At 46.9% G+C, this 20,693-nt stretch overlaps 2 pseudogenes; one reads left to right on the top strand and one right to left on the bottom strand.

Annotated features, from left to right (window-relative positions):
• LOC123462326 overlaps window positions 1–8,672 on the bottom strand; it is a 10,891-nt pseudogene extending 2,219 nt beyond the window's left edge.
• A 2,035-nt stretch (window positions 8,673–10,707) lies between these two features.
• Window positions 10,708–14,569, top strand: LOC123462141 (annotated as a pseudogene).
• The last annotated feature ends 6,124 nt before the right edge of the window (window positions 14,570–20,693 follow it).

The raw sequence follows: 20,693 nt of genomic DNA, 5'->3' as shown, positions 1-20,693 counted from the left end.
CCAGGCGGTCAATTGACTTGGCTGGAGGACCTGGCATGCTCATTCTCTCTCTCTTTCTCTGCAAACAAACAAAAAACAGTGCAAAAAATTTAAAAAGAAAAAGAATAATCAATAATAAAAGGCAGAAGAGCTGGTCGTGGAGGCACACACCTTTAATCCCAGCACCGGAGAGGCAGAGATAGGATCACCATGAGTTCCAGGCCATCCTGAGACTACATTGTTAAAATTTCAGGCAAGCCTGGGTTAGAGTGAGACCTTTCTTAGAAAAATAAAATCAGGGACAGAGGGCTAAAGAGATGGCTTAGCAGTTAAGCGCTTGCCTGTAAAGCCTAAGGACCCTGGTTAAAGGCTCCATTCCCCAGGACCCACGTTAGCCAGATGCACAAGGGGGTGCACGCATCTGGAGTTCATTTGCAGTGGCTGGAGGCCCTGTGGCATGCCCAATCTCTCTCTCTCTCTCTCTCTCTCTCTCTCTCTCTGCCTCTTTCTCTCTCTCTGTCGCTCTCAACTAAATAAATAAAAATGAACAAAAAAAATCACGGACACAGCCCTTGGGTGACCATGGAATCTCAAAACAAGGCTCACAATCTCAAAACAAGGTTGCATACATAAAAGGCCCCTCAATGGCCTTGAGAACCCATCCCCTCAGCTTTTGATTCTCGGAGAAGCTCTCCCCTCCAAAACCCTTGCCTGATTCTTGGGGAGTCTTTCCTGTTGACCTTGTGCCCCACCATCTCCTACACAGCCTGACTACCTCGCTACCTGCCTCCCCACCCAGCCCTGCCCTGCCCTTACCTGATATCTGCTCACCGACGAGAAGATGCTCACCAGCTAGTGGCACAGACCAGCCAACTGTGAGCCAGAAGCTTCTCTAGGAGGAACCTTTTCTGTGACTCCTGCTTTTATGCTGCCAGACAGGAACTGAAGTGAGGCACCACCCACACCACAACCAACTTAATAGAATCTCACTCTAGGCCAGGCTGGCCTTGAACTCACAGTGATCCTCCTTCCTAGGTCTCTGATGCAGTGCTGGGATTAAAGGCGTGTGCTACCAACCACACCTTATTATTGTTTTGTTTGTTTTCTGTAGGGTCTCACTCTACCCAGGCTGACCTGGAACTCAATATCACAGTCCTACCTAGGACTTGATACAGGGCTGGGGTTAAAGGTGTGAGCTAGCAAGCCTGGCCTACACTATTTTTCTTTTCTGATGCATGGTCTCAGTCTGTGGAAGCTGACCTGGAACTCACTACCTGGATCATCTGACCTCAGCCTCCCAAGTGCTGGGATTAAAGGTTTTATGAAGGAGTGGAGAAATGGCTTAGCAGTTATAGCATTTGCCTGTGAAGCCTAAGGACACAGGTTTGATATCCCAGGACCCAGATAAGCCAGACATACAAGGGGGCACATCTGTCTGGAGTTCCTATGCACTGGCTAGAGGCCCTGGAGTGCCCATTCTCTCTTTCTCTCTATCTGTCTCTTTTTTATAAACACATAAATAAAATATTTGTTTTACAAAAGTTTTATCATTATCCCTGGGTAGCACAGACATACATTGATTGATTGATTGATTGATTAATGTGAGTGAGAGAGACAGAGAGATAAAGAGAGAAAATATATGTACCAAGGCCTCTAGCCACTGCAAAGGAACTCCAGACACATGTGCAACCATGAGCTTCTGAGTTATGTGTCCTCTAGGCAATGGAACCAGCATCCTTTGGCTCTGTAGGCAAACACATTAACCATGAAGCCAAGTCTCCAGCCCACTTTCAGTTTTTTTTTTTTTTTTTTGTTGGAGTAGGTCTCACAATGTAGCCCAGGCTAGCCACAAATTTTTACTCTTTCACAAAACTTCAAACTCTCATGTGGTGGGATTATAAGCATTTGTCCCTACCCAGACATCAACCACCACCATTCACTGTTTTGTTTCATTCAGAGGAGGTGTGCCAGTTTACCCAGGGTGACCTTGAACTTTAGATCCTTCTGCCAAAGCCTGTCAAGTGTGGGTGATTACCAGCTGCAGAGTCTAGGTCTGCCCTTCTAGAACCCTTTCCTGAGTCCTCTCCCAGTTTTCCCTCTTTGGGGCTGGGATGCAGTGCAGTCGTTCAGCACTATTCTTAATATAGGTTTGTTTTTAAAATACATTTTTTTCGCGGTGTGTTGTGGCGCAAACCTTTAATCCCAGGTATTGGTAAGTAGAGGTAGGAGGATCACCGTGAGTTCAAGGCCAACCTGAGACTAAATAGAGAGTTCCAGGTCAGCCTGAGCTAATGTGAGACCCTACCTCGAAAAACAAAAATAAAGAAATAAAGATGTATTTTTTTAAGCCAGGTATGGAGTATGTACCTTTAAACACAGCATTTAGGAGGCAGAGGAAGGAGGATTGCCCTGAATTTGAGGCCACCCTGAAACTACATAGTAAATTCCATATCAGCCTGGGCCAGAGTGAGACCCTACCTCGAACCCCCTCAAATATATATATATATATGTTTGGAGGAGAGAAAGAGACAGAAGAGAGAGAATGGGAACACCAGGGCCTCCTGCCACTGCAAATCAACTCCAGACACATATGCTCCCTTGTGTATCTGGCTTATGTGGGTCTTGGGGAATTGAACCTGGGTGCTTTGGCTTTGCAGGCAAGCGCCTTAACTGCAAGCCATCCCTCCAGCCTGCACTGGGGGTTTTATGTCTGCAGTGCAAAACTGGATTATATCATCAGTGGCAGAAATGCATACTTCAAAGAATTTAGGCTGGCAAGGTATGGTGGGCACACATTTAATTCCAGCACTGGGGAGGCAGAGGTAGGAAGATCTTTGTCAGTCCAATGCCAGCCAGGAGTACAGAGTGAGTTCCAGGGAAGCCTGGAGTGAGACCCTACCTTAAAGGCAACCACACAAAGGTGGTGCAGGTGATGAGGTTAGATCCACATTACTCTTGGGTCTCAGTAACCAGCCTGCTGTGTCACTCATGCCTGTAATTTCTTTTTTTATTTTTAATAATTTTGTTTATTTTGTATTTATTTGAGAGTGACATACAGGCAGAGAAAGAAGTAGAGAGAGAGAGGTAGAGAGAATGAATGGACGTGCCAGGGCCTCCAGCCACTGCAAATGAACTCCAGACATGTGCTCCCCCTTGTGCATCTGGCTAACGTGGGTCCTGGAGAATAGAGCCTCAAATCGGGGTCCTTCATAGGCAAGCGCTTAACTGCTGAGCCATCTCTCCAGCCCCATGCCTGTAATTTCTACATGTGATAGGCTGGGCCACATCATGAGACTCCCATCTTCAAAAATAAAAATGAGGAAGAGCGAGGCTGGAAGAAAGGAAAGGAAAAAGAAGACCTTGTGTCAACTGTAATATCCAGTGTCTACACAAAGCTTTATTTCTTCAACCCATATCTCTTCCCTTAGAACAAAGTCAGTAGAATCAGGATGCTGAAAATCATACTGTAGAAAGACAATTGGAGGGAGCATTGAAATTCTTCTTCTGTCTCTATCTCTCTCTCTCCCTCTCTTTACTTCCTCTCTTTCTACTAGTATTTTATTTATTTCATATACATATATATACATTTATTATTTATTATTACATATACACGTGTACATTTATTAAAAAATTTATTTATGCTTTGCTTGGGTTTTTTTTTTTTTTTTTTTTGGTTTTTTAGGTAGGGTCTCACTCTAGCCCAGGATGACTTGGAATTCACTATGTAGTCTCAGGGTGGCCTCGAACTCACAGTGATCCTCCTACCTCTGCCTCCCAAGTGCTGGGATTAAAGGCGTGCGCCACCACGCCCAGCTGGTTTTTTTTTTTTTTTTTTTTAGGATAGGGTATTCCTCTAGCTCAGGCTGACCTGGAACTCGTGGTGAACCTCCTACCTCTGCCTCCAAAGTGCGGGAATTAAAGGTGTATGCCACCACGCCTGGCTGCTGCTGCCTGGGCTTCTTTTTTGTTGTGTTTGTTTTGTTTCTTTTATGTTTGAGGTAGAGTCTCCCTCTATCTCAGGCTCTCCTAGAATTCACTATGTAGTCCCAGGGTGGCCTCAAAGTCAAGGTGATCCTCCTACCTAAGCCTCCCAAGTGCTGGGATGAAAGGTGCACACCAACAAACCTGTTCATTTCGTTCTCAAAAAATTATTTACTAGAGAGAGAGACAGAGAGAGTCAGGGATGGGGTGGGGGGAGGGCAGGGAGGGAGGAGAGCCACACTGTGATTGAGGCCAGCCTTGGCTACATAGTGACATCAAGGCCAGCCTCGGCATGTTGTTGTTGTTGGTCATGTGGAGACCCATCCTGGTGGCTTATGATTTCTACCACTGAGCATTACCTCCAGCTGCTTTGTTCCTAGGATTTAATAATTATTTATTTATTTACTTACATTTAGTGAAAAAGAGAGAGAGAGAGACAGAAGGGAAATAGAGAGAATAGGCATGCTGGGGCTCCTGTGACTGGAAACTCCACATGCATGTGCCACTTTCTGTCTCTGGCTTTATTTGTTTGTTTATTTGTTAAGTTTTGCAGGCAAGTGCCTTAACCGCTGAGCCATCTCTCCACCATGAAACTTTGGTTTTGGTTTATTTTTGTTCAGTTAATTGAGAGCAAGAGAGAGAAAGAAGCAGAGATATATAGAGAGAGAATGGGTGCGCCAGCACCTCCAGCCACTGCAAAGGAACTCCAGACGCATTCGCCCCATTGTACATCTGGCTTCTGTGGGTCCTGTGGAATTGAGCATGTATCCGGAGTTCATTTGCAGTGGTTGGAGGCCCTGGTGTGCCCATTTTCTCTCTTTCTCTCTGCTTCTTTCTCTGTCGTTCTCAAATACTCCCTCTGGGAGTCTTTCACCTTCAAAGCCTACTAAACTCGCTTTGATTCCATGGTACCCATATAATGCAAGATGCACAATGTGACACATGAATCTGGAATTCATTTGCAGCAACTGGAGGCTCTGGCACACCCATTCTTTCTGTCTCTCTCTCCCTTCTCTCTGTCTCTCTTTGCTAGCGAATAAGTAAATAAAAACATTTTCAGGGTGGAGAGATGGCTTAGTGCTTAAGGCACTTGCCTGTGAAGCCTAAGGACCCAGGTTCAATTCCCCAGTAATCACATAAGCCAGATGCACAAGTGGCACATGCGTCTGGAGTTCATTTGTTCTCTCTCTTACTCTATAATAAAAATAAATAAATTATGTTAAAAAAAATTTTTAAATAGAGCTTCGTTCTCAGGGTGGCGTCCAACTCTCAGTGATCCTCCTATCTCTGCCTTCTGAGTGCTGGTATTAAAGGTGTACACTACCATGCCTGGCTCAAGAGTATTTTTTAAAATAAAACGATTATATTTAGCCACTGTGGTGGTTTGAATAGAATAGAAGGCCCCCAATATATGCAGTTCCTTATTGTTTGTAGTGTGCATCTGCTGGCTACCTGGCTGGAGGCAATGTCACTGGGTGATCTTAAGGTGTGGTGGTAGGTTTCCAATTTCAATCTAAAGATATGCAACGTGTGCCTAGCTGGAGTTCCTGAAGTGTGCTGTGGCTTTTGACCTTGAGGCTTGTACTTCTTTCTCTCTGCTTGGGCCTGTGAAGGCAGGCCAGCTTCTTCTGCCATTATGGAACTTCCCCTGGATCTGTAAGCTTCAATAAATCCCTTCCTCCAGAATTGTGCCTGGTCTGAAAGTTCATCTCAGTGAACCTGAAGCTCTCTGCTACAGCCACACATGGTTGCATATACCTATAATGTTATCACTCAAAAAGATGAGGGCAATAGGATCAGGAATTTAAGGCCAGTCTGAGCTACCATGAGATTCTTTTTGTTGTTGGTGGTGCTGGTTTTTCAGGGTAGGGTCTCACTCCATCCCAGGCTGACCTGGAATTCACTATGTGGTTACAGGCTGGCCTTGAACTCACTGTGATCCTACTACTTCTGCCTACCATATGCTGGGATTAAAGGTGTGCACCACCACAACCTTCTATGAGATTCTTACCCCCCAAAAAAATCCACAAAAAGTATATTTGTATATCTTCTGGGACTAGGTATATAGCTCACTGGTGGAGTGATTGCACTGAAAAATAATGATAAATATGTATATAGCATAACTTAAAGATTCCACAAGGACAGAATTGTTAAAAAATAATCTTACATGTAGATAGCCTCCAACTAGCAAATAGCATTGCAGTCTTAAGTTCTAAAAATTGGAATATACACAAAAGAATTGGTCTGGAGATAAAGATCACTGTAAGCACTTACTTGCCTGAAATATGCAAGGCACACTGTAAATTAGGTTGTGTGTGTGCACACGTGTTTAAATTAAATATAAACAAACCAGTAAATATACCATAAAAAATGAAGCTTCTTGCCATGGGATATTGTTTACAATCATGGAAGTTGTTAAGAAGAAATAAATTGAACAAAAACATTTAAAACAAAAGCTTCTCTTTTCAGATGGTATTGAGCAATGGGGAGATTCAAGAGTTACCAAAATGCTGAGAGGTGACAGTGTCATGTTCAGCACTAAGTAAGGCAATGTATTACACTCTCCATGATTCAGGGACAACTTTCAAAGAAGTGGCTGAAAGAAAGTAAGAGCCAAAGAAAGGAAAGAAGTGCTTTGCCATACTGTCTTCCAGATACAAAGTGGTGGTGGTTTTCATGATTTCACTTTAGAGACAGGCTGTCATGTATCTCAGGCTGGACTGAAACTCTCTATACAGCTGAACTTGACATTCATCTCCTGATCTGAGCACTTCCTACAAAACCTCAGGACGTCTGTATCGCTCTCAACCACAGACATTCAAAGTTAACCATACAGGCGCTAGAGAGATTGCTTAGTGGTTAAGGCACTTGCCTGCATTGCCAAAGGACCCAGGTTTGATTCCTCTGTACCCAGTTAAGCCAGATGTACATGGCGACGCATAAGTCTGGAGTTCATTTGCAGTGGCTAGAGACCCCGGCACTCCCATTCTTTCTCTCATTTCTTTCTCTTTCTCTCTCCCTCTCCTTTTCTTTCTCTATCTTTCTCTCAATTTCTCTGTTATTTGTGAGAAAAAAAAAGAAGGAACAAAGGAAGGAAGACAGAAAGAAAGAAAACAAAGTTCACCACACATTTGCCAGAAACAGATTTCCCCCTCAAGTGGAGAGGCATGGTGAGAGAGAAAAAAGAGGATGGCGGGAGAGGATTGTGATCATGATACACTGTGAAAATGCGTGGTAAGTTGGTTGTTGATAGAGAGTTTAACTTAGGACCAGGTGTGGTGGTGCACGCCTTTAATCCCAGCACTTGGGAAGCGGAGGAATGACGACCACGCTGAGCTCGAGGCCATACTGAGACTACATACTGCATTGTGGGTCAGCCTGAACTAGAGTGAGACTGTACCTTCACCAACCAAAAATGAATAAATAAATAAATGAGTTAAAAATACTGGGCTGGAGGGATAGCTCCATGGTTAATGTATTTGCCTGCAAAGCCAAAGGACCCCATGGTCCTTTGGCTTTTTAGGCAAGCGTCTTAACCGCTCAGCCATCTTCCCCAGTCCAAAGAATTTATTTTTAGCTCCAAAGACTTGAGCCACATTCTGAGCACACGAACTTTTGCTTTCTCTCCTTCCCTCGTTACCTCCACATCCCACCCAGGACCACTGTGCTCTAGCTATGCACATCTGCATTTTAGAAGAGCCTTGTGATTTGTGTTTCTGCTTTATAGTCAGGAACTGCTGACATACTGTGAATAGACTGTAAAACTTGAAACAATGCAGATTTTGAAGGAATAATAGGTGTCTTTTGCTTTAAGACTCTCTTGTAGGATTATTCTCTAGGCAGATGAATCAAACAACTATGTAAATCACAAAAACTGAAAATGAACCAAACTGAAAAGGAAAACTTCCAGGCAGTATCTTTCAACTGTATCCTGTCATTGAAGAGAATAAACAGGACGCAAAACTCATTCCAAATTACTCTTCCTGGGCCAGAGAGAAGGCTTAGCGGTTAAGTGCTTGTCTGGTTAAGTGCTTGTCTGTGAAGCCTAAGGCGTTTTCAATGTAATGCTTCATTAACGTGCAATTCACCCCTTTGAGCTTCACAGACAGGCTTCTGTGAGGAAGTCCTGTTCCCTGCTGACAGCATTAATAATTATTTCCTTGACTCAGTGCTCTGATGATCTGTGAACCAGGTGCTCGACCCCAGATGGGCAAAATCAGTGTTGACCCTCATCTCCTCTAATAAGCTCGTTGGAAAATGTGAGGCCGGCAACAGTCCCTGTTTCTTGAGCCCAAGGAACAGCAATGAAGATTCCTTCCACAATAGCAAAAGCTATAACACGTTCTGCATAAGTAGCGCTTTTGTCCCCAATCCAACTCAAGGCCCTCTGCCTTCTTCAAACAGGCATTGGAAAAGAATTCCGTTTCTTTGGAATCTTTAATATAAGTGTCAACAAGGAGCCTCTATATCTCAGAATGTATGTTTCCATAGCAATTTGGAACCCAGAGAAAGAGCGAGGTTCTGTAATTTGAACTCCTTGGCTAAATCGGTCTACCAAGTTTCCTTTTTCATGCCGTCACTGGCCGCAAAGAAAGCCAGAAGATGAGATATAAAATATCTCTCCTCAGGAGTCAGGGCTTCCACTGCTGAATATCCTTGGAAAGATGCACCGGCTCAGTGGTCCAGAGGTAGGCCTCAGCTTTCTTGCACATCTTCCTGAATACCTGGCACTGGAGACCCTGGAGGGGAGGAGAACAGAAGGAAGCAGGGGACCAGGGCGGGAGGGCGGGACCAGATCTTCCCATTGGACGAGCCTGGCCCCGCCCCCCGGCACTGCCCGGCGTTCGCGCGTGGGTGGGGACTTCCGGGAAGCTACGGAAGCCGCGGCCCTCCGCTGCGAGGTCTCAGGCTCACGGGTCAGGATAGCCAGGCCATCTCCGCGGACACGACTCCGGACCCGTCCGCCGGCCCCGGCCACTGAGGGGGTGAAGCCCGAGGAACGCTGCGGGCAGCTTCGCTGTCCCCGGTACTCGGGAGAGCAGTGTTCGCGGCCTCCGCGACAGTGACTGCTGAGTCCCTCAGCGCCCTGTGGCTTGGCCGGTGACCTGGTCTCCTCAAGGTTCCGCGTTCACGGATAACATGAAACTTGAAAGCACCTTGCCCAGCATCTTCTTTGGGCGCCAGGTTTGCCTTGGGATCCGACACCCCCCCAACCCCTCAGACCAGTAACAAAAGCCAAGCCTACAATTTGGGGCTCTCTGGAGGCAGGCCTATCATTTCTTTCATACCTTTCATAGTTTGCAGTGTATGCTTCCACAGCTTAGCCTCATTCTGTTGTGAACAGTTTTAAAGGTTTTGATGCTATTGTAAATCATATAGTATTCCTGATTTCATATTCAGAAATAAGTATTGTTTTTGTATGCTCATAAGGTATCCTATAAACTTTATTATTTCAATATTTCTGCCATACCAGTGTAATGAACACACTGAATGGTGGTTATTTTTAAATGTCACAAACACTGATCATTTTGCAGAGCCTAGGATCATGAATTTCTAAGAATATACATATCAAATTACAGTGAACTAATAACAAAATAACTACAACAAAGCCATAAATAACAAATGTCAGGGAAAATAGGGGATATGAATCCTCATCAATACCAGTTAAAACTTTAAAACACTGAGCCATCTTATAAATGATTTAGAGATTCCTATGCCTGTTACTCATAGACTCACAGTGGGTCCAAAAGTTTATGTCAGTATGCTAAGTGGTAGACAACACTGGGGGCCCCAGAGCATCAAGAGGGCACTCATAAACATTCCCTTGGAGAGCAGATGGTCCTGAGCTCTCCTGCTACAGGCAGTTGGCCTCAAGCCCAGGTTGCAAGAGAAGCCAGCTCATCAAGCTAGCAGTAGCCCAGGAAGCATTCGCTTGGAGAGCTGAAAGCCCTGAGGCCCCACTGCGCTGGAGGGCTGCTCCCTCTATCCATCCCCCACCCCAAGGTGCAGAGGAACTCTGCATCTGGAGCTACCACAGTGGGCTCCAGCACTGGGCATGACTCTGCATCCTTCCAGCCCACGTTTAGTCTGACCAATGGAAAGCCCAGATCTGACATCTGTATGAAAAAGGGTTTTTCTTTTTCTCTTTTCCTCTCCTAAATAGGAGGGTCTCAGTATACCTCGGGCTATCCTGGACCTTAGTCTGCAGTCAAGGTGAGTTTTGAGCTTAGCCAACCACCTACTCCTGCCTTCAGAATGCTGTGTTAGTAGCAGTGTGTCATGTATCACCACGCCCAGTCAAGTCCATCACAGAACTTGCTCTTTCCTCAAACACAAAAAGAGAATCAAACTAGCTGGCATGGGATGCCACTACTACAAACTGAAACCTACGTGGAGAATGAAAGGATATATATATATATATAATCTGGGACCCCAGCCTTTTTCCTTTTCTGTAGATAAGAAGGCCTTTATTGTATTTTAAATTTGTGTTTCAGAAAATTCTTTTCATACTACTGCTCCTCTACCGCTTTCCTCTGAGGCCTTCCTCTGTAGGGTTATTGGTATTTGAGGGAGAAACCCCCTGATTCTGGGAGTTATGTGGGCAAGAAACTTAGAAACTGTATGACTAATATATTTAGATAAAAAAAATTTATTTATTTATTTGAAAGAGAAAAGGAGGAAGACAGAGAGAGGAAGAGACAGATAGATAGAGAGAGAACGGGTGCCCCTGGGCCACTAACCACTGCAAACAAACTACAGGTACAGGTGTCATCTTGTGCTTCTGGTGTAGGTAGGTATTAGGGAATTGAAAATGGGTCCTTAGGCTACACAGGCACGTGCCTTAATTGCTAAGCCATCTCTCCATCCCTATAGGGCTACCTTTAAATGGATACAGTTGAATGAGAATGAGTGAGGAGGTTCTGACACTCCAGGACTCTAGTAGATCCACCAAAATGTTGGGGTCACCTAGGGCAGTTAACCACTGCTTGTTAGATAAACCCACCCTACTTTCTGTTCTATCTGCAACACCAAAGATTATATTATGAATTATTCAGTTTATTTAGGGAGAAATCTTGAGGTACATTTAAGATATTACACTCCTTGAGAAGGCTGGGCAGAGGTTTGGCAGTGCATTAATAGTCATAATTACACCTGATTATGGCTTCTCCCCTGGGATCCATGATTGTGCCAGGAATATCAGTAGAGCAAGAGGCAGGGATTAAGGGAGTCATCACTTCCTCAATATTGGTGCCTCATGCTGAAGATGGCAGGTCCAATTCATGGCCTTGAGATCCCATTGATTCTCAAAGCCCACAAAAGCTCCTATTATCTCTCTTGCTTTCAATCCTTTATAGACTTATCTGTCAGATCACTGAAGTTATATTATGCTTTGCTAAAATACAAGGCTTTTACTAGAGAATAAGATAAAATGGGTAAACTGAGTCTTAAAATATTTATTCAGGTTACAAACATTGGAGAGATTGCTTAGTGGTTAAGGCACTTGACAGGGATGCCTAAAGACCCATGTTCAACTCTGCAGATCCCAGTAAACCAAATACACAATAGGGAGGCAAGTGCAATCTCCCACATACCCACGAGGTGGCAAAAGAGTCTAGAGTTCAATGGTAGTGGATGAGACCCTGTGTGCCAATTATCTCTTTCCCTCTCCTCCTCTCTAAAACAATATGAAAAAGAAAATTAAAAGGAACATAGTCTTCAGGGGTAATATCAAATAGTAAGGGGTTACATTAAATTGTTACAGAATGTGGACGCAGTCCGATTGATTCATCCCAGCCTGGCTGTGGGCGTATGTGGTGGTGGGGTGGCTGTGGGGGAATGAGGGATGGTGTCCCCAAGAGGATTGACCCAGAATCCCCTGAAGAAGATCTGAATGCCCTACAGCAATGGCCAGCCGGCTCTGCACGCCTGCCAACGTGGTGTTGCATGACCAACTGCCCAACACTCATCGTCATTGTGGGCCTGCTTGCCAGGAGCAAGACCTACATTTCTAAGAAGCTGACCCGCTACCTGAACTGGATTGGTGTGGCCACTCGGGAATTCAACGTTGGCCAGTATCAATGGGACATGGTCAAGACCTATAAATCTTTTGAGTTTTTCTTCCTATACAATGAGGAGAGCCTGAAAATCCGGAAGCAGTGTGCCCTGGCCGCTCTCTGGGACGTCCGGACGTTTCTCGGTGAGGATGGGGGACATGTGTTGGTTTTTGATGCAACTAATACCACCAGAGAATGGAGAGCAACCATCTTTAATTTTGGGGAGCAGAACGGCTATAAGACCTTCGTCGTTGAGTCTATCTGTGTGGATCCCGAAGTCATAGCTGCCAACATCGTACAAGTGAAACTGGGCAGCCCTGATTATGTTAGCCACGGAGGATTTCATGAGGCACATCGAGTGCTATGAGAACTCCTATGAGCCACTGGATGAGGACCTGGACAGGGATCTGTCCTATATCAAGATCATGGATGTGGGGCAGAGCTATGGGGCAAACCGTGTAGCCGACCATATCCAGAGCCGAATCGTATATTACCTCATGAACATCCATGTGACTCCCGCTCCATCTACCTGTGCCAGCATGGGGAGAGCGAGCTCAACCTCAAGGGCCGGATTGGCTGGGACCAAGGACTATCTCCCCGGGACAGGGAGTTTGCCAAGGGTATGGCTCAGTTCATCAGCAACCAGAACATCAAGCATCTGAAGGTCTGGACCAGCCAGATGAAAAGAACCATCCAGACCGCGGAGGCATTGGGTGTGCCCTATGAGCAGTGGAAGGTCCTCAATGAGATAGATATGGGCGTCTGTGAGGAAATGACCTACGAGGAAATTCAGGCCCATTATCCACTGGAGTTCGCCCTGCAGGAACAGGACAAGTAACATTACCGGTACCCGAATGGTGAGTCCTATGAGGACCTGGTCCAGCGACTGGAGCCTGTCATCTTGGAAGTGGAGAGACTGGAGCACGCGCTGGTCATCTGCCACCAGGCTGTGATGGCGAGGCCTCCTGGCATACTTCCTAGCCAAGGCATCAAAACAACTGCCCTACCTCAAGTGTCCCCTGCACACGGTCCTGAAGCTGACCCTTGTGGCTTACGGTTGTAAATTGGAGTCCATAATCAAGAACGTGGCAGCTGTGAATACACACCGAGACAGGCCTCAGAATGTAGACATCTCCAGGCCTCCAGAGGAAGCCCTTGTCACAGTCTCTGCTCACCAGTGACCACATGCCATCCACTGAGGCCCCTGTGCAGGAGTTGGTTGAGTCTCCACACGAGGTCATTCCAGGTTCCTCTCGTGTTTACATTACGGGCATTGTCACCATGCAGGAGCACCATTGAAACTGTGCTTGGCTGGCAGGGCCCAGAGCCATCAGCCTAGCCCAGGGTCTCCTTGTTGACAGCCAGCGACAGGGTTGGATGTGGCTGCTGACATGCTCAGAATCCCCAGGGTATTTGTTGTGCAGCTGGTTCAGCTCCTCCTTTGCCCCACTTTCTGGCCCCTTTGCTGTGGCTGGCAGACAGATGGCTGCTTTGTGAAGTGTGCAGCCCTAAATGTGAAATGGAATGTCTCACCGAGATGTCCTCACTGTGGCTTAGCTGCTTGGGTGCACAAGGCAACCCCTGGCCAGGCTCTTCCTGTCCTCTTCATAGCCACGTCTTCCTGGGGTACTGAGTATCTCCTAGTCAAGACGAGGCCAACTCTCCCCATCCCTCCCTTCCAGGAATGGAAGTGCTGCAGCCGCTGGCCAGGCCCATTGGGCAGTCGCCCACATTTGGCATTCCTCGAACAGCATGCTTGCTTTGGCACATTGTGACACTGAAGGGAAAGGGAACATTGGAGGTGCCCTTTCCTGACTTCTACCAAGGCCTATGTCGAAATATTGGGGAACTGGGGCTCAGGCCACCTTGTCCCAGATGTTCTCAAGAACAGAACGGGGAGACCATGGAAAGATGGGCCAGCTGTCCTGGTTACCTTCACAGTGCACACACCAAAGTGCTCAAGGAGCCTGGGCTCTCCTTCCCTGGTCATTGTCACCTCTGTCCACACAGGACTATGCACCGCTGGCAAGGATATTCCTTTGCTGTGAGTGGTTCAGAACTACCCGTAGTCCTGTTAGTCCCTCTCTGGTGTTTGTTAACGTCCACCTGTTGGACTGAGGAAGGAAGAAAACAGGCCTTGCAGGCAGCCAGTGCCCAAGGAGAAGTCCTCAGCCTGTCACAGTTTTGTCTCATGTCATGGGAGTCTGATAAAAACAACCTTGTGGAGCCTCTGAGTTCTTGTAGGTTTATGCAGCCGATTATGGCTCCGTTTTTCAGCTGGCCAACAGACTGACATGCAGGGCAGGAACCCATACCAGTGGCTGGTGCTCCGCTGCTCACAAACGGGACCTTGGTAAGCCAGTTCCCTGCATCCAAGAGTCTTTTCAAGTCTGGGTCTTTTCAGCCTTGCCACTCACATTGTCTGTCTGTAGCCTGCAGAGGCCTTCTGGCCCTAAGGGAAGTCAGTGTCCCTGGTCCTGACAAGTGGTGTCGCTCCCCCCCCCCAACCTCCCCGTCAAATCTGTAGACTAACAGGAATAAATGTCTGGAATGAGCCTGGCCCTCTTTGGTTCGATTCCTTTCAGAGCCCAAAGCCCCATCTTGGATCCCGAAGACCATACCATTGCCTTTGGGACATGGGGACTGTATCCTTTGCTTTTGTGTCCAAGTTTGGGTGACTTTTGTTATCTGGACATAAGGGTTAGCCATAGAGAATCCCTTGCGTCGGCAGCTGTGAATCTACCTGATGTCACCTTCAACCAGACCACTGATGCCTTTTATCTCTGCACTGAAGGGGAGGCGGGAGCTACGTTAAAAGGAGGACTGCATGGGGCAGAGAGGTGTCTGGGAGTTAGTGCATGCGTGGGAACAGCTCCTCCCTCATCTGCCTTGGAGTGGCTGCAATGTGCCTGGGCTGCAGGCATTGTACTGCTCTCCTTAGAATGGATGGCGTTGGATTTCAACCATGCATTGCACTGTGTCCAGCATTCTTTGCAATAAATACTTTTTAAAACATGGAAAAAAAATTGTTACAGAATGTTGTGGAATCCCAGTCGATGGAGTTTAGCTAGCAGGTGATGTGGGAGGGAAAGGAACAGCATGTTGTGAATCTAAGAGTGGCTTGTTTATTTTCAGGAGGCATTTTTCTTTTTTTTTTTTTTTTGATCTTGAATTTTCTTTTTAATAAAAAGGCACCTATAGGGCTGGAGAGATGGCTTAGCGGTTAAGCGCTTGCCTGTGAAGCCTAAGGACCCCGGTTCGAGGCTCGGTTCCCCAGGTCCCACATTAGCCAGATGCACAAGGGGGCACACGCGTCTGGAGTTCGTTTGCAGAGGCTGGAAGCCCTGGCGCGCCCATTCTCTCTCTCTCCCTCTATCTGTCTTTCTCTCTGTGTCTGTCGCTCTCAAAATAAATAAATAAAAATTTTTTAAAAAAAGGCACCTATAAAACAGGTCAATACAGTACAAGCAGCACAGAGACCCCCAGAACAAGCTAAAAATTGTTTCAACATAAAAACCAAGAAGATGTCTTCACATATTGTATTTATATATTTATATATATTTATATAATGATACAAAATGGCTGGGGTATGGCCATGGATGGAGGGGGAAAGGCTGGCCTGTGGAGCTCACCTTGGAAAGCTGGTGTGGAGGTGGGAGAAGAGGGCACCTGAAGAGGTATGGAGCCTTTTGTAGCCTGAGCCCTCTCCTCAGGGCAGGAAGCAGAGGACAGTTTGGGCAGTCTTAGGTAGGTGCATGAGGGCCCAAGGCCCAGATGGGAGCAGGGAAAGCAGCGGGCCTGGTAGGAAGAATGAATTTCTACACGGTTCCACCCCCAACAGAGGCCCTGGTCATGGCCCCTGGGCAAAGGGGGACTAGAGGGAGCCAGGAGCCTACTACAACCAGCCCTGGATGGTAAAGTGGTACTTGACCTGGCTGGCGGTGGACCAAGACGACAGCACCAGACTCGGAGAAATGGGCACAAATTCCCTTTGTATTAACAGCTGCCAAGGCAAAACCAGGCCCTGCAGATCAGGAAGGCTGGGGACAGGGCCTTGGTAGAAGACGCCCTGTCTAGAATGGCCCTTGGCCCTGGAGGCAGGGCAGGAGTAGCCTCAGCCAGGGAACTACCCTGTGGTCTTACAAGGCAGGAAAGGAAGTGAGAAAAGGAGAAGTTTGTACTCCTGCGGCCAAAACACCCAGTTGTGTATGGCTTCTGCTCTGACCAGTGGCGAGTGGGGAGCTTGCCTGGGAAGGACCAGGGGACTGGGAGAGAGGCAGTGGCTGCACCTGGGTGGGCAGACAGATCTGGTACACAGCCCACAGCCCTGGACAGAGGGACCTTACCAGAGTGGGTAGACAGAGAAGGCAACAGGAGGCCCTCCATTTCCCTCCCCAGCACTCCCGTCATTCCATGCTAGGGGTGGAGGCTGGAAGGGAAACCGACTGATTCAGCCAAACCCTGTTCCTTCTTTCTTTGGTGAGAAGCAAGTGATGACTTTTAGAAATCAGGACCCAGAGGTTACCTGGTCAGGGCTACTGTAGCCATAGCTGCATTCAAGGGGGCCACACAGACACTACCTCCATCCCGTTTCCTTCATCCTAGGCTGCAAAGAGCTTCAAGTTCTGGCTAAGATGTAGCAGCAGGGGAACCCAGACATCCAAAGGGAAGCTGGGACGGTGTCACCGGTGAGGGCAAACACGTGCACATGTGCACATCTGCTCCCCGGATATCACTCAGCAGCAGATAGGCGCCCACCACGGGGGCGGGTGTCTCAGTCCTGCTAGGGCTCACCAGGTGGAAGCCTATGTGGTCTGACATCAACTGACGTGTGAGGCGTCTATGTCATCCTACCATGTGGCGAGGACAGAAATGGTACTCTTTCAGTGGAAGGGTGCGTAGGCCTGCATGGCTCTGGGTCCAGGGAAATGGAAGAGGCAATCATCTGAAGCAGGGGGAAGGGTCTCTTTTAACCTTTTCTCTTTTTTGTGTAACTTCTATCAAAACACAGTAATACAGCACACGCACAAACCGGCACAAAAGCGCAGGGCTCTATTTACAGCTCCGCTGGCACCTGCCCACCTGGCCAGCCGCCTGCAGGGGGCGTGGGAGAGGAGGGGAATCAAAGGAGGCAGAGGAGGTAACCCTCTCAGCAGGGAGAGGAAATGAGACAGGGAAAGACAGGAGGAAAACCCAGAGGGAGAACGTGGAGCCCAAGAGCACCTAACAAGGTGAAAGACGCACACAAGGACAGCGTGGAAGATCCTTTTTCTCCCCTAAGGACCCAAAGCATATCTGAAAGAGGGAGAGGTGCAAACATAAAGGGGAAACTGAGGCTCTGTAGAAATCAGGAGGGCAAGGGGCAGTCCTGTTGGCCCTAATGGAACAAACCCCAATCCCACCCCACCCTATTCTGCCACTTCCCCTGAAGTTGCCAGCACACCTGGTTTCCACAAATGCCACTCCCCACACCAGCCACCTCCCGCCCATAAACCCAGGCCATTCATCCCAACATTGGAGGGAAGAAACTTAAGGTTAGCATATTTGCAGTAGCCCCAGCTCCAGCCCCAAGTGAGGCCTGCTAGAAGGGCAGGTTGGCCATGCTGCCCGGCGCAGGGAGGTAGCCCATCTGGCTGTCCAGAGACACACTGCGCTGCCGCAGAGGGTGGGACACCATGAGGTCCTGCTGGGGTGGGGGACCCATGAGGGAGCCCTGTGGGGAGAGCATGTGGGGGGGCTGGCTGTAGACTTCACCCCCCACACCCCGTTGCTTCATCAGCATGAAATTCTGCTGGGTCATGAGGCATTTTTCCATGTAACCCAAGCTAGCCGGGAATTCATGATCCTTCTAGGGTCACCATTTGAAATTTTAGGGGTTTACAGGAGATTCCCAGGACCCTCAAGTTTCACATTACTTTACATGAATTTCACTCAAAGACTGCTTTCCGCAGGCCCTAAACAAAGAGTTTGACTAGAACCCTTGTCCAAGTCTTGTCTATGTTTATAGACATTTCACGGGAAGTCTAGTCAACCATCATTGGAGAGGATAGGCTGGAGGATGTGGCTCAGTAGTCACTGGTTCTGAGGCATGCTGGCACCTGCCCACTTTGTCACAATGGATTCACGACATTGCTAGGCAACCAGATGATGCTGCTGCCTCTTGTTTGAGTGTTCCACAGATGGTAAGGCAGATGGTGCTTGAGACTAGCATAGCTTAGTGTGAGCACTAACACTGGGGACATGGCTTACTAATATTCTTATTGGAAGGGCTATGGGGGGAGGACTATAGACAGACAGTGGGGTGGGGATGGAGGGTGAGTGCAAGCTGAACTGGGATAAAGGAAGGGGATAGAATCTTGCAGGAAACAAGCGGCCAGCAAGGCCACAAACTCTGCCATGAAGGGATTCCTGTGCTTTGGGTGCTGGGCTTCAAAACCAGAGCAGTCTGGTTTCCTGCCAGGGTACAAGTCCTTGGGAAAGATCCACAAAGTTGCTGGCCTGGTGGACATTGACAGAATATGCAATCTCGTCACACTGAGGATGTACCATGTTTCCCAAAAGGACAAGAAAAAAGGGTAAGAGAGGCCACAGGTGTGACAGCCAGGAAGGGCGATTGGCAGCAGGGCCTGAGGCGGAGAAGTGCCACCCTTTTGGGCTTGGCCCATGGGAGAGGAGAGAAGGGAGCCCCAAGAGCTGCTGTCATGGAGGATGCTGGGTCTTATTGCCACCACAGGCTCCTCAGCATCTTGTCCTGTACACCGTGGATGAGTCTAGGTACCAGAGCTTCATTTATGAGTGCCAAAACCCAACTCTTAGCTGGTTCCCAAATCCCCTATTAGTACCTCCCCGCTTAGTAGCAGTCTATTGGCAACTAAATAGTGAGTTGTCTACCAAAATAGAGAATGAATATATCGAGTATATAATGGGGTTTCTGTACTTATTTTTTTCACTCTGACATTCCTTTAGCTGAATGTTTCTTGTATATCAAAGGAAGGATGACTTTGTTAAGAGTGGATTTTTGGAGCCATTTTATTCAACGCTCTAAAGAACTTATAGTTCTTTAGAGAAATAAAACGTACTGAAATGCTAGTGAGTTGACTAAAAGTGCCACAGACATGGTGATTATTGTGGAAGGTTACTTGGATGCTGTCTTTATGTTGTATATTAAGAGAAAAGTTTAAATCATGCCAATTACAGTTGAAAACATCCAGAATTATAAGTGTCATTTCCATGAGAGAGGGGGTGAAGTGTGTGATCAACAGCAGTTTAGCCATGCATGGAGGTGCTGCCCACAAACATACCTAGTGGGATGTTGGGCTGGAAATATAGCAAAATTAAGGTCACCACAGCTTTTTGAGATTAATGTTGAAAAACACACCTTAGAATAATTGTAATACATAACCTTTACATCGTATCTCAAAATCGAGTATCATTTTATTATTGTACTTAAATGTTTGTTAATAGCAGTAAGAGCACTGATTATAATATCTGATGAAGATTGAGCTGGTATGTGTTTTAAACAGCTCTCAGGATGTCTATCTATTCCTACTGAAGCATCACAATGGTTTTCTGTAATGTCACTAGGATTTTCAACCCCCATTTCATGAATGAGAGGACTGAGTTATCAAGTACACAAGACCCTCATAATAGGAGGAAAAGATGACATCAAAATAATGAAGAGGGGCTGGAGAGATGGCTTAATGGTTAAGCGCTTGCCTGTGAAGCCTAAGGATCTCGGTTCAAGGCTCGATTCCCTAGGACCCACATTAGCCAGATGCGCAAGGGGGCGCACATGTCTGGAGTTCATTTGCAGTGGCTGGAGGCCCTGGTGCTCCCATAATTTCTCTTTCTCTTCCTCTTTCTCCATCTGTCACTCTTAAATAAATAAATAAAAACAAAACAAAACAAAATATAAAATAATAATAATGAAGAGACCGATTTAGAGGATACATGATGTAGAGTGGAGTTGGGAAAAGGAAATTGAGGGGGTAGGAAATTATGGTTTGTCTATAATTATACAGTTTATCAATGGAGAGGTATGTTACGGTCTGGAGAGTTGGGTTAGTAATTAAGATGCTTGCCTATAAACCCGATGACCCATCTCCAACTCTTCAGATCCATCTTAGCAAGACACACAGAGGTGAGGCAAGTGCAAGGTCACACATGCCCACTAGTTGGCACAAGCCTCTGGAGTTTGATTACAGTGGCTGAGGTCTGGCATGCCATTTTTCTCACTCTCTCTTGCTATTCCTAATGTAAAATAAAAAAGTATATTCAAAAAGCAAAATACTGCTTGGAATTATGGCACACTCCTTTAATCCCAGCACATGTAAGGCAGAGGTAGGAGGATCATGATGAGTTAGTGACCAGCCTGACTACCTAGTGAATTCCAGGTGAGCCTGGGCTAGAGGGAGAACCTAAAACATAAAATGACCGGACTAAGAAATGGAGAAGTGAAGTTCTCCAATCATCAGTCCACACGTGCTGTCCATGTGTCTTGTTCCTAATCAGGGAGCTGGTCATCTTCAGAGAGTGTTCAGCACCCACTTGCAAGCTTGATAAGAGAGAAGCAAAACTGAAGGAAGGAATGCAATGAAGGGGGCTTCCTAGGGGGCTAACCAGAGCCTGCAGTCAGACCAGAATGACTTTGTCTTGTTTCCCAGAACTCTGTCTTTCCTG

Source organism: Jaculus jaculus, chromosome 7, assembly GCF_020740685.1.
Source record: "Jaculus jaculus isolate mJacJac1 chromosome 7, mJacJac1.mat.Y.cur, whole genome shotgun sequence".
Lineage (NCBI taxonomy): Eukaryota > Metazoa > Chordata > Mammalia > Rodentia > Dipodidae > Jaculus > Jaculus jaculus.
This window is presented reverse-complemented; position numbering and strand designations above follow the sequence as displayed.